At 32.2% G+C, this 13,556-nt stretch overlaps 2 protein-coding genes across 3 annotated transcripts in view; one reads left to right on the top strand and one right to left on the bottom strand.

Annotated features, from left to right (window-relative positions):
- The window catches only part of LOC129946479 (double-stranded RNA-specific editase Adar), a 242,494-nt gene extending 239,332 nt beyond the window's left edge, over positions 1-3,162 (bottom strand). The window contains exon 1 of the mRNA XM_056056686.1: positions 2,924-3,162. The gene's annotated coding sequence lies outside the window, so the exon portion shown is untranslated. The remainder of the gene's footprint in view (positions 1-2,923) is intronic.
- Positions 131-13,556, top strand: part of LOC129946481 (uncharacterized) — a 28,255-nt gene continuing 14,829 nt past the window's right edge. Inside the window, exon 1 of one of the 2 annotated variants that reach the window (XM_056056690.1) lies at positions 131-200. The gene's annotated coding sequence lies outside the window, so the exon portion shown is untranslated. Of the gene's footprint in view, positions 227-13,556 lie in introns of both variants that reach the window. The other variant, XM_056056692.1, reaches the window with a different exon arrangement.

Here is a 13,556-nt window from a genome sequence, read left to right as displayed (position 1 = left end):
TTTTGTTTTCCTTTTATTCTCATGATTTGTTTTTCTTTTGGCTTTCTTTTTTTTTCATTTAAATAATCCAATTATTATTATTCATGGAAAATTGTCTCCAAACTGTTTGTACTATTTTCATTCTCAGTTATTTTTCGAATTCTAATCGAGCCGGTTTTGTTATTTCTCTCGCGCTTACTGTCGCTTCCGTCCAATGAAACGTAATTAAAACGGATTAATTTAAGAAGTGTGGCACATCTTTTAAAGTTTCTAAATAATTCAACATCATCACCATCGTCAAGTGGATATACTACATTTTTGTGTATAGTTGGGTGATTAAATAATTCGAAAAAAAATGCGACGGAATAACTTTTTAATGTTATTTCAACCTTTGGCATATTTTATAATTGCATTATGAAATAGAGGAAACTTGTTTTGACTTATGTATTCAATTAATTAACATGGAAAAAGCTGATGACATATTTATATAACTTGGAAAGTCTTTTGGGCTACCAGTATATACTTTACATTTAAATTCCAAACGAATATAGGGTCCCTAAAAAAATTAAACAATCTTTTAAAAACAAGCTCCGAATAAGAACTTTAAGACTAATAATTACGTTTGAATTATAATTTAAATATGATGGATTTATAGTGCACTTTAAGGTTTCAACTTAAATGAGGGAGTTATAAATAATAAAATTTGATTGTATTGAAGAATGAATCTAGCTTTGTAGGAAATCCATGTGAGGGCTACAATATAGTGGCAATAAAGTATTAATCCTGGCGCCTTTTTTAATATGGGCTATTATTCAAATCGCAACAATGAGAATAAAGCATATTAACTTACATAATATAATTGTAACGTTTAAGAATTTAATATTATTATTTTATTTGTTTATACCAATTACCAATAGGGTCAGCTGCACTCATATGAATAAAAAACGGTGTTTTTAAGGCTAAGTTAAAATTCTAAATATATCTTAACAATGAATTATATGATGATTTTGCAAAGTATAAATCGTTCTCTCCTATTTTAATATCTTACCTAGCTTCTGGAAATTCTCATTAGTTTTGAATCTTTACTTGACTCTATATTAATTTTAATCCAATCTTTTGTTTTAACTATTTGCTCAATATTATTTTTATATATTTGTTTAATTTATTTCAAAAACTTGATATAAAAGAATTGTTTAGACACTAGATTTGGTAAAAGAGCAAAACATACTTTAAAAGCGGTTTGCCTTTTTCTATTGAAAAAACGTTTTAGCATAAATGGTTTAGCGTTTCTTCAACATTTTTGTGAGGCCGGTTAAATCCAGCAGTATTTATTTCTACTGAATATTGAAGAAATGAATTACAGAATTGGAAAACCATCACGGATTTTGTTGAATAATAGCATAACGTCTTTGGTTGAGTGTTTTTAATATATATTATAAAACAAATAAAATAATTTCTATTTAATCTTAATTTAAAACTTAGTTTATTAAAAACAATTTTTCAAATGTTATTACGACTTTTGTAAATGTTTTTTTAAGCACTCGTGTACTTTTATGAGATTTATAAGAAAACACAATTTAAAATAAATCCACCCATTTTTTATAAATGAAAGTGATTTGTTCAAAGCTTTGAGAATTAACACTCTTGTTTTGTCCTCTTAAAAGAACATTGTGATTTGCATGCATCGGAAACTTTTTAATTTATCCTAATGAAGGTTATAATTATACGAAAAATGGTTTTAAATCTTATGTGTTCCTAATAATATTCAGAATTTCACTAATTTAAATAAAAATTTTAAATGAGATCCTTTAAAGACAAAAGTTGAAGTTTAATTGAAGTGTTGAAGTATAAGTCTTCCTTTATAAATTTCACAAACAATTTAATCAAAATACATATAACTAAGCCAACAAAATTCTTCATTAACTTGAAAGATCTCTTATTTTAATTATATTTTATACAGACATGGAAGGTTGGTCACATCCCTCAAATTGTGCACCCCAATACAATGTACGAATATTTCAGCGCCTAAATATGTCACATTGTCTGTCATTCTAGAGGAGGAACTTATCCATCATGAACTGCAACCCTGACTCGTAAATGCTTACGGGCCTCTGTCTCTGCCCAGCATTAGTCTGTTGTCTATCCCTAACATGGGAAATCTGCAAATCTGCTCGAAGGACCACACAGTGTCTAATTATCAAATTAATAAAATAGTGCGGAGACAGCAAAGTGACCGTAAAAAAAAAGTATTGGAGTATGGAGTATGTGGCAAAAAAAAAAAAACAATTAAATTTTTGAAATTTTGCGTACTATTTTTTTGTAGATTTTAATTTTTATGAAAAACCTGACTGTTGGATTTTTATAAAAAAAATACAGAGTGCCGAAAACAATATTTTTTGTAAAAAAAAACTGTCAATTTGATTTTTTTCAATTTTTTTTAGATGTTAAAAAACGTTATTCTCCGTCGCAAAAAATTATTTTGGATATCAGATTTAATCCGCTGTGACAATTATTTGTTTTTAGTTTTTCTGATTTATAAAAAACCGTTAAATGATTTTTTCACAATTATATCAGTTTGGTATCAAGTCAAAATATATAATAAAAAATTTAATTCAAGTCGTTACCAACTCTGTGTTTGTGAGATATTTTAAGTTAACCAAATTTTTCTTTTTTTTTAAAATTTCTATTTAAAAAAAAAAACACCCACTAAATTTTTTTCGGGAGTCCTTTCTGCATCTTTCTGCTTTATCACAAATTTTTTTGAAGTCAATATCATTATTGGTACTTGAGATATGGGCTTTTTAAAATAAACAAAAAATATGTAACAATATCATAGTTCAACTTCAGTTAATTGAAGGAAAACAATATTGGCACAGATTAAGAAATTTTAAGCAAAGTGCACTTAATTTAATAAAGAATCAAAATGAATAGCGAGTTGACATACCCTTGTCCTTAACGACTTCTTTGAGTCCAGTTTGCATCGATTTACGAGTTATTTTTGTTATTCCCTGACCAATTTTGGGCCATCCATCAGCAAGCACTGTTTTTAAATAGGATTTGTGGTTTCTGTCTCTTCTATTTAACACATCCCAAAGCTGTTCAAAAGGGTTCATGTCTAAAAACTGTGACGGTGTCTTGAGAGTATGAGGAATATTGCAGAGGATCCATTCCTTACCACATGAGTAGTATGTTTCGGATCATTTTCTCGCTGAAAATAAAAAACTCTCAAAAAGACACAATTTCTCCGCACTTTTATTGGGATTATTCTTTAGTTTAGGTACTTAAAAATACCATCTTATCCATAATGCCGTCTATGAAAACTTACCCATTGCCGCCACACATACCCATCTCGTTACTCCACCACTTCCATACTTGACTGTGGAAAGAATATTTTATTTGTTAAGGGCATGGTTTGGTTTTCGCCACACCAATTCTTGACCATCATTCCGAAAGATATTAACTTAGCTTTCGTCGGAAAATATAACTTTGTCCCAAAAGTCTGATTACTTATTCAGGTAAGCTTTTGCGAATTCCATACTTTTTATCTTTTTCACTTTTCTAATTAAAGGTCAGCATCCTGTATTATGTTTCTAATGGTTTTCATCAAAATCGTTGTCTAAATTGTTCGGAAATATTTTCCGCTAATTTAGAGGACGTTTTTTTATAAAATTACCGACGGACTTTTCTTCTTTCATTGTTAACTTCCTGGGTTGACAGCTTTTTTGTTATTTTCTAAGCTGTTTCCATCTTTAAACCATATAACGGCTGCTGTTGATAATACTCACGATATCAGAAAATGATTTTACTTTCGAGTGTAGATTGAAATATTCTTTCTTTCACTATTGGTAGTTTCCTTACTCTTCCTTGGCATTTTTTCAACAATTGTTTATAAAAATTATAAAAAAATGTCGATTTTTATTTTTGCAAAAATAATAAACTTTACTTGACAATGACTTTTATAGCATGAGTAGATACGATATTAAAACAATAATGGAAATGCTAAAAACAGTTAACTTTTAGTGAGCAATAGGTTGTGCCAATACTTGTTTCCTAGATAAACTGGCCTTTTTTAAACCATTAAAATTTCTGTGTACTGAAACTGATGAAAAGTTGTATGTTTATATAAAATTTATTAGAAAAATAACAAATATGAATTATTTTGAATGAATTAAAAAAAAAAACATACTCTAGTTTTCTTTTATAAGCAAAATAATTTTAAAAACCATAGATGTGCCAATACATTGGAGTTCAAATATTTCTTTTGATCTGACTTTTATATTCCATAATTTTTTTTCTTTTTGAAAACGAGCTTTCCTAGCTTTCTGAGTAGCAAAACAACTTATAATTGCATTGAAATTCAATTTCCTTGCCAAAGGTGCTTCGATTCATAGTGTAGCAAATCCGGAAACGCGATCTTGCGATGAGCACGTAGGATGAAAATTCTTTGTTCTAGTGATGATAAATGAACGTTTGACACTAGCTACGGTTATAGGTATGGTGGTAAACACACGGTGAGCAACACAAATGTTGGAGAAAATCGTCTCCAAGTTCTGCTTCAAAATTGGCTCCATAAATGTGTTTCATATGAATTGTTTCTTCTTTCAACTCTTGGGACACATGCGAGTTATACTTTGTGTAACCTTGTAGCGAAGTTTTTAATTCCAATTTCGTCCGTAGTTAAAAACTGCCGTAAAAATGAAAATGTAACATTCAAATTTTTCATTTATCGTCCCGACGAGAAATTCCAGATATAATTGAATCAACTATGACGTAAAGGGTGTTTCTCTTAAAATGAATTTCTTCGTCTGTTTCCATTTACTCTCCGGCTCCTCGATTTTCTCCAAACTGTCTCTTTAATTGCCTTTTTCGGTTTGATGGGAACGATTCTGGAACATCACCCAATCCAGTAGCAACTGCTTTGTATTCAGATAAAATTTGATCCCATCCGTTCCGAATAATCGGATCGGAGATCAAGTTGTCGAGATTTCGAATTTTAAAGTCAATAGTCAAGTTTTTGGCTTGAAGAATAGTACTTCTTTTATTTAAAGCACTAAGAACTTTGAACCAAATCGAAGACATCAGGACGCAAGCTCTTCGAGCTTTAGCAGTTAAATTATTATCACTTATGCCCAATTTCACAGTGGAAGTTTAAACTTAAGATCAGGTGAACCTGAACTTAAGTTTAAATTTGAAGTTCAACTCCTCTAGTTTCACAGTGTGCTCTGAACTTCAGTTCAATTGAACGTAGTTTAATTAAATTTTATTAAAAAACTTTGGTAGCATTGTAAGTCATGTGACGTAATGTAAGCAATACGTAGCTGTTCATCGTTTTTTCTTTCTCGCTCTGAAGCGAGGAACACGTGAAACAGCAACAGATATTTTGTGTTTTGGTTACAATCGGGGAAAATTTATTTATTTATTTTTTTATAATGAAGTTCAGTGTTTTGTTTTTCCTTTTTTTCAATAATTTTTATTTGTTAAAATGAAAAAAATCCTGTTGATAATATAGGAAACCTTCTTTTCCATACTCCATACGAGCGTTCAACACAATTTCTTGTTCTTATCTGAATAATCTGAAAATATGAAAATGGCAGCTATTCTGACAACTGTTGTAGTGCCTAAACGTTGAACTGAGGTTAAACGGCAGAATACTGGCGTTTAACTTAAACTACAGAATGAACTCAGTTCAAGGTTTAAACGAAAGTGTGAAACCGAATAAATTGTTGAACTGAAGTTTAAACCAAAACCGAAGTTTAAACTTCTACTGTGAAATTGGGGGTTAAGGATTCTAATGATGTTCTAAGGTGATTTTCAAATGGTTTCACTGCCTCAATTCTAGCTGACCATCTTGTATCGGAAAGTTTGTGAAGGGATCCGGGCACATGTTTCTTAAGAATTTCCCAACGTTGGGCACTGCTGCTAAACAAGTTGAAACACTTTTGAACAAAACCAAAAAATGTGATTGCGGCAACACAAAATTTCGCTATATACACACTTTGAAGTGATTTGATATCCTTTAAATCTTCAGTAAACTACGTATTCAAAATATTAATTAATTAATATTACGGAAACCACAGTTGAAAAAAGTTTGTGTGGGATTTTCCGATCCCTCAAACTTTCGTTCCCAGCAGAAGCGAAAATAGGAGAAAAGAAACTTTATAAAATCAGAAAACGAAATTAATATTTGTGTTTTGTTTTAAGTTTCCTGGCCCCCATTTTGACATTACAAAATATACAATAAATTTACGTTAAGTTAAAAAAGAAAAGCGAAACAATTTATTACAACTTTTTTCAATAGTTCAAAGTTGCCCATTTTTTCATTAAATATCACCAAGAGTAAGCTAATAATAATAATCGGGGGCCCAGATTGGCAAGCTTGTGACTGATAGATTTGTAGATAAGATGCAAACAGAGGCCCGATTGCGAAAGCATGAATGATTTTAAATTTTCGGGACCCTTAAAATAAGTGGGAATATGTACATATGTTGATGATGAATATAGACAATATTTTACGATCCTCTAGAAAAACGTGGGTCCGGGGTCAATTTTTACCAATTTTTCGTACTATTTTTTGTAGATTTTAATTAACCATCATGCCACGGGTACTATGTTTTTGTTAGGTGTTTTATTGTTTGTAAAAAGAACTGTCAATTCGATTTTTTTGACTTTGACTTTGCAGTCTCTGGTTGTGCGATACAGCGTTTTTTTTAACAACTTCTGTAACCATTTCTATTTGTAATTCACGATGTAGATCGGTATTTCTTATGTACCAAGGTGCATTAACTATTCCACGAAGGACTTTGTTTTGAAATTTTTGGATGATTTCGGTATTTGTTTTCTTTGTACAGCCCCATAATTTAGTACTTGATTATACAGCATTATTTTGTTTTGGATTCATAAATCAGAGTTGTTACCAAGCAACCAGTACATTTTTCTATATTTCAAGTTTACTTCTTCTCTTTTCTTTTTGATGTGCTCTTTCCACTTAAGCTTTGCATCCAAAGTCATTCGAAAGTATTTGGCCGTATTGGCGTAAGGTACAGCTTGATTATTAATTATTATTGGAATATTGTTTATCTTTTTATTTGTAAAGTTCATATGTGAAGATTTTGTTTCATTGAGTTTGATACGCCATTTTTCGGTCCAAGCTCTCACTGTGTCGACGGCATTTTTTAGTTTTATTGCTGCTTTAGAGACACAAATTGCGGGATCATCTGCAAAAGTAGCCATTATGGTGTGATTACCAACTGGAATATCCCTTGTGTATAGTAAATACAGGGCAGGACCTAGGACACTTCCTTGTGGTACACCGGCTTCAAAAGCTTGAGCAACATCAAAGAAAATAGCTGAACATAATTGTTTTTCTTCTAATGCTTTTTCTATTTCATCCGATATTCTATGAACTTGGTCTATCGTGGAATGTTTATTTCTAAAGTTAAACTGATGGTTTGGGATTAACCTTCTTTCTTCTATGAATTTGCTAAGTCTCTTCAAAAGCAGTATTTCAAAAATTTTTTCCATACTGGTATAAGCGATATTGATCTGTAAGCCGTCACTTCTGTAGGTGGTTTACCTTGCTTTGGTATGACAATTACTTCAGCAATTTTCGAATGGTGCGGGTACTGGTGCTTAAGGCATGCATTTATTATATATTGGAGTTCTATGAAGGCTTTCAATGGCATTGCTTTCATAACCTGAGCAGTAATTAGATCGTAACCTGGTGATTTTTTATTTGGTATTTGATGTAAACACACAATTTTTATTTCTTTAAGTCTTACAATTGGTATTTCACTTTCATCTATCTTATCAACAAACTGTAAGTTATTTTCAGCCGCTTTTGATAAGTATGGCTTAAAAACATTCGCAAGATGTTCAGCGAAAAGGTAAGCTTTCTCTTTCGGGTTACCGATCCATTTCCCATCTTGAGATTTCAAGGGCGAGTTTTGCAACTGCGGTCTTTTCAGGCGCTTGGCTGCTTTCCATAGCGAAAAATCGGTTGAAGTATCAGTCGTTAAATTCCCTAGGAATGTTCTGAGTGAATCATTTTTGAATTTGTAAATTTGTTTTTAAAGATTGTTGCTTATACGGTTAAACGTTTTATCATCTGGAAATCTACTATTTTGCCATTTTCTTCGAGCTCTTCTTTTCTCTATTATCAACTCTCTTATCTCTAAAGGATATTTTATTTCATTTTGTCATCTATTAGAAAATGTTGGAGTACTTTCTTCAGCGGCCTGTTGCACATCAGCAATAAATTGTTCCACTTCATGGTCAATTTGCTGGATTGTATCCATGGGAGATCTTAAATATATAAAACTTAAAAGCCTTTCTCGAAAATCATTCCAGTTTGTTTTCTTATTTACAAGCTTTTGTATTACTTTTTTCTAGTACTCCCGATTCACTTAGTGATAGAATCACTGGAGTATGATCTGATGACAGATCATAATTACCTTCCACACTAATATGATTTCGTTTGATTCATTAAGCTACGAAAAAGTCAATAACGTCTGGTATTTTGTTAGTATCGGAAGGCCAGTAAGTTGGTGACCTGGAGGAATAGCATTCGCAATTGTATTTAAGGCCTGCTTGGAAAAGTATTTTGCCTTTTGTTGATATAATTCTTGAACCCTAATGGGTGTGTTTCGCATTGAAGTCTCCGCCAACAAGAAAGTTATGTCCAAGAAAATTAAATAGATCTGTATAGTCATCTTCTGTCGGGGAGCGTCTTGGTGGGCAGTATATAGCTGCTATCTTAAACTCTTTCTTTTTCATACCAATACTAATAGTTGTTACTTGCATATTTTCACTAGTAAACTTGGTTACTTCATAATATTTTAAGATTTCTTTTATAAGGATCGCCGATCCACCTCTTGCCTTGTCAGCTTGATGTGGAACGTGGTAACATGAACAGTTTTCTATTACATTATCTAGACTTTGCCCATTGGAGAAATGAGTTTCGGACACCAGGCAAATATCGATATGTCCTAGATCTAAAAAGACTTTTAACTCGGATGAATGTTGTATAAGACCGTTTGCTTCCATGTAGCGATTTTAAGTGTTCTGTCCATCATTGTTTTTTAAGAGCGACTTTTTCGCTTAGCCCTGTTTATCAATTTTTTTAATAATAAGTTGTAGCATTTCTTTTATGGAAGTCTTTTCATTCTTCCGCACATTTTTAACAATCTAAGAGATGACAATTATTTGTTTTCAGTTTTTCTGATTTATAAAAAAACCATTAAATGGTTTTTTTTAAAATTATATTATATATAATACAAAATTTAATTCAAGTCGTTAGCGGTGTTGGTTGGTGAGATATTAATGGCAAGTACATAAATCCAATATTATGATATATATTTCTCAAATTTTATAGGTGGTCTCAAACTTTTGACCGGTAGTGTATGTATTTTGGGTGAACCAAAGTTTTATCTTTTTTTTTAAATTACTAAACGGTGATTTTTTAAGAGCTTGAGAACTTTAAAAAAAAAAACGCATAAAATTTGCAAAATCTCATCCATTCTTTATTTGAAACGTTAGATTGGTCCATGACATTTACTTTTTAAAGATAATTTCATTAAAATGTTGACCGCGGCTGCGTCTTAGGTGGTCCATTCGGAAAGTCCAATTTTGTGTAACTTTTTCGAGCATTTCGGCCGGAATAGCCCGAATTTCTTCGGAAATTTTGTCTTCCAAAGCTGGAATAGTTGCTGGCTTATTTGTGTAGACTTTAGACTTGACGTAGCCCCACAAAAAATAGTCTAAAAGCGTCAAATCGCAAGATCTTGGTGGCCAACTTACCGGTCCATTCCTTGAGATGAATTGTTCTCCGAAGTTTTCCCTCAAAATGGCCATAGAATCGCGAGCTGTGTGGCATGTAGCGCCATCTTGTTGAAACCACATGTCAACCAAGTTCAGTTCTTCCATTTTTGGCAACAAAAATTTTGTTAGCATTGAACGATAGCGATCGCCATTCACCGTAACGTTGCGTCCAACAGCATCTTTGAAAAAATACGGTCCAATGATTCCACCAGCGTACAAACCACACCAAACAGTGCATTTTTCGGGATGCATGGGCAGTTCTTGAACGGCTTCTGGTTGCTCTTCACTCCAAATGCGGCAATTTTGCTTATTTACGTAGCCATTCAACCAGAAATGAGCCTCATCGCTGAACAAAATTTGTCGATAAAAAAGCGGATTTTCTGCCAACTTTTCTAGGGCCCATTCACTGAAAATTCGACGTTGTGGCAGATCGTTCGGCTTCAGTTCTTGCACGAACTGTATTTTATACGGTTTTACACCAAGATCTTTGCGTAAAATCTTCCATGTGATCGAATAACACAAACCCAATTGCTGCGAACGGCGACGAATCGACATTTCACGGTCTTCAGCAACACTCTCAGAAACAGACGCAATATTCTCTTCTGTACGCACTGTACGCATTTGTGTGGTTGGTTTAATGTCCAATAAAGTTAACTGAGTGCGAAACTTGTTCACAATCGCATTAATTGTTTGCTCACTTGGTCGATTATGTAGACCATAAATCGGACGTAAAGCGCGAAACACATTTCGAACCGAACACTGATTTTGGTAATGAAATTCAATGATTTGCAAGCGTTGCTCGTTAGTAAGTCTATTCATGATGAAATGTCAAAGCATACTGAGCATCTTTCTCTTTGACACCATGTCTGAAATCCCGCGTGATCTGTCAAATACTAATGCATGAAAATCCTAACCTCAAAAAAATCACTCTTTATATAAAAAACACCCACTTAATTTTTTGTCTGCTTCTTTTTGCAAAATTAAATTAAAGTCGATATCATTACTGGTTCTTGAGATATGGGCTACGAAAAATAGTAGCAATCCCGTACGGACCTTCGGACGTACATACACACGCACACAACGATATTTTTGTAAAAATATTCCATTTATCTAGATACCTGTCAAAATTTTCAGTTCGACAAATCAGATTTTTGAATAAATATAAATAATACTATTTAAATATGATGACTTGAGCTATTACATTTTTTTGATCTGATCTGGATTGGATTATAATGATAATAAGACGCGGCTATATTGACATTTCAAATGGCAACTGAGTTTGACAGGTGATGACATAAATGCAAGTGATCCGTCTTTTAATAACGAAATTAATGACCCTTTGCTGGCATAAGGAATTTGCCAAAAAAGATTATTAATTAGTACCCACTTGAACTTGTTGTTGTATGTTAAAATTTTGTATGCAATGTAATGTATATAATGATGTCGTATACTTACTTTTTTGTACTTACCATACTTACCTATACGTTTTATAATGAAACTATAAATTATTTTGTTTTTGCGAACTTATTATTGACCCGCGTTCGCTCATAAATTCCCATTGAAGCCGCAGACTTGAAGACAACAAGAGGTTGTATGTACAATAAAACAATTAGCTTTAATGTTCTACCTTTTTGTATACCTGCCTTTTTTCTATTCAGTTCAAGGGGTTTAAGTTTGTTTTTCTTAGTGTACAAGCTCGCATATACATATGTAAGAAAGCAACCCCCCCAATACCACGTGTTTTCACGCCAAATGTCCAAGTGACCACTTTTATTAGCGGAATTTCTTGTTAGTTGACCTTGTGCATGGATGTGCTGTATATATGTATGTTTGACAACTGGTAGATAGTAGACAAACCCATCAAATCGATAGAATATCAACCCCTCTGGCAACTTTTTCCCTTCTCAACAACAAACTTCAAAACATGCAAACAAACATTGCAAAAGAGAGCCGAATATTTCAAGTATAGGAACACGCGTTCAAGATTCACTCAAGACGTCATTACTTACAACAGTTGTTTGGCTGTATCTGTATCGAACACTAAAAGTGTGTGTACCTATAGCCACTATTAATGCGTGGGGGAGGTACATTTATATGTATACCGGTATACATATGGATATTCCCAAGGGTGGCGACTGGCGAACTATCCTATGTATGTAAATCTGTTTGCGTCCTTGGCACAGTCGATGACACAACCCACCCTTAGCGGCCAAAAACAATGACGTAGCACTTCTCTGAGTTCTCTGTGCTGTACTGTTGTTGACTTCTAAATAATATTGGCATTGCGAAGCCTTCGAGTGGGAAACCTTTTTTGCTAATAGCTTCGTGTCGTCAGTTTGCTAAGGTTCAGAGTCGAATTCGGTGTTTTTGTTAAAAAAATATTTATTCTTATTATTTATTATTGTATTCAAACAAGTTAGACTATAAGGTACCTCTATACCTAACCTACACATTAGTTACTGCGGTCTTTTCGGTTTATTTTGTTAATAATATTTTGTATAAGGTTTTGATTTAAGTGAATAGAAAATTATATTCAAGAAAGTTTGTCTATGTTGTAGATAAAATTTAGAAAATTCGTTTTTGGTTTAACAGACAGCGGATACACACATTATTTTCCTGCGTCGTCGGTCGTCGTTAGTTGTCAAGGCATCAGAGATACATTTTTAATTACTTTTGCTATAAAATCAGTCACGTGGTGGATTTTTTGTGTGTTTAAATATTGTGGGATTAATAAAATAAGGCGTGAAACTTTCAATATACTTAATAAACTTCCACGAATAATGAAGTAAGATTTGGGTGGTAAATAAATGTTATTTTTGTATAAAATATGATTAAACTTGATTGAACGTCAACTTAGAACAAAGAAAAGTTTATAAACGGATTTGAAGTTAAATTTCGGTTTTTATCGTTTCTAAATATAGACTGGCTGGGTAGTCCTTTAATTGATTTGAAGTGATAGATTTATGTCTGAAAATAACTTTAGCTATTATGGGTGCAGCTCCTATACTATACCCAACTTAATGACAATATTACATATTGACTTCTTGGATGGAATAAATATTGTTTTTGATTTGTACTAAAATTTGGTTTGAGTGATAGTGGCTTTCTTGAAAATTGTCTGATAAGGGTGATTATTATCTTTTTTCTTATTCCTCTTTTATTGATGCATATTAATTAATTAGTTCTTATCAAAACTATACAAAAATAAAGGGATCAAGAAGAGGAATATGTACAGAATATTAATGTAATTTTTATAGAAATACACTTCATATATACATACCTAGATATGTATTTATCTAAGATATTACACTGGTTGACAAAAAATGTTTTTTTCTATCCCACGGATAAAACAATACTTTTTTTTAAATGATTGTGATGTTCTTTATTCGAATCTCGAATTCAAACCAGCTTTAAAAATATGCCCTTTTAAATGCTTATAAAAACCAACAACAATCTTTTTATAATAAATTTTATGACGATTTTGCAAAGTACAAATAATTCTCTTTTATATACAATTTATATGATTTTAGTATCTTACTAAGTTTCTGAAAATTCTCAATAAATATGAGTCTTTATGAAGTTTTGAGCAAATCTTGATTATAATGCTATCATAGATTTGACATAGGAAGTGTCATTTGTCGAATTGAAATGTTTGACATTTCTCAACGCTTCAAAGGCCCTAGAGTTTAAATAAAAGATTTTTATAGAGATGTCTGTGCGTGCGTGTGTACGTACGTTTGTACAGTCTTTTTCATCGTCCA

This window comes from Eupeodes corollae, chromosome 2, assembly GCF_945859685.1.
Source record: "Eupeodes corollae chromosome 2, idEupCoro1.1, whole genome shotgun sequence".
In the NCBI taxonomy this organism is placed as follows: domain Eukaryota; kingdom Metazoa; phylum Arthropoda; class Insecta; order Diptera; family Syrphidae; genus Eupeodes; species Eupeodes corollae.
This window is presented reverse-complemented; position numbering and strand designations above follow the sequence as displayed.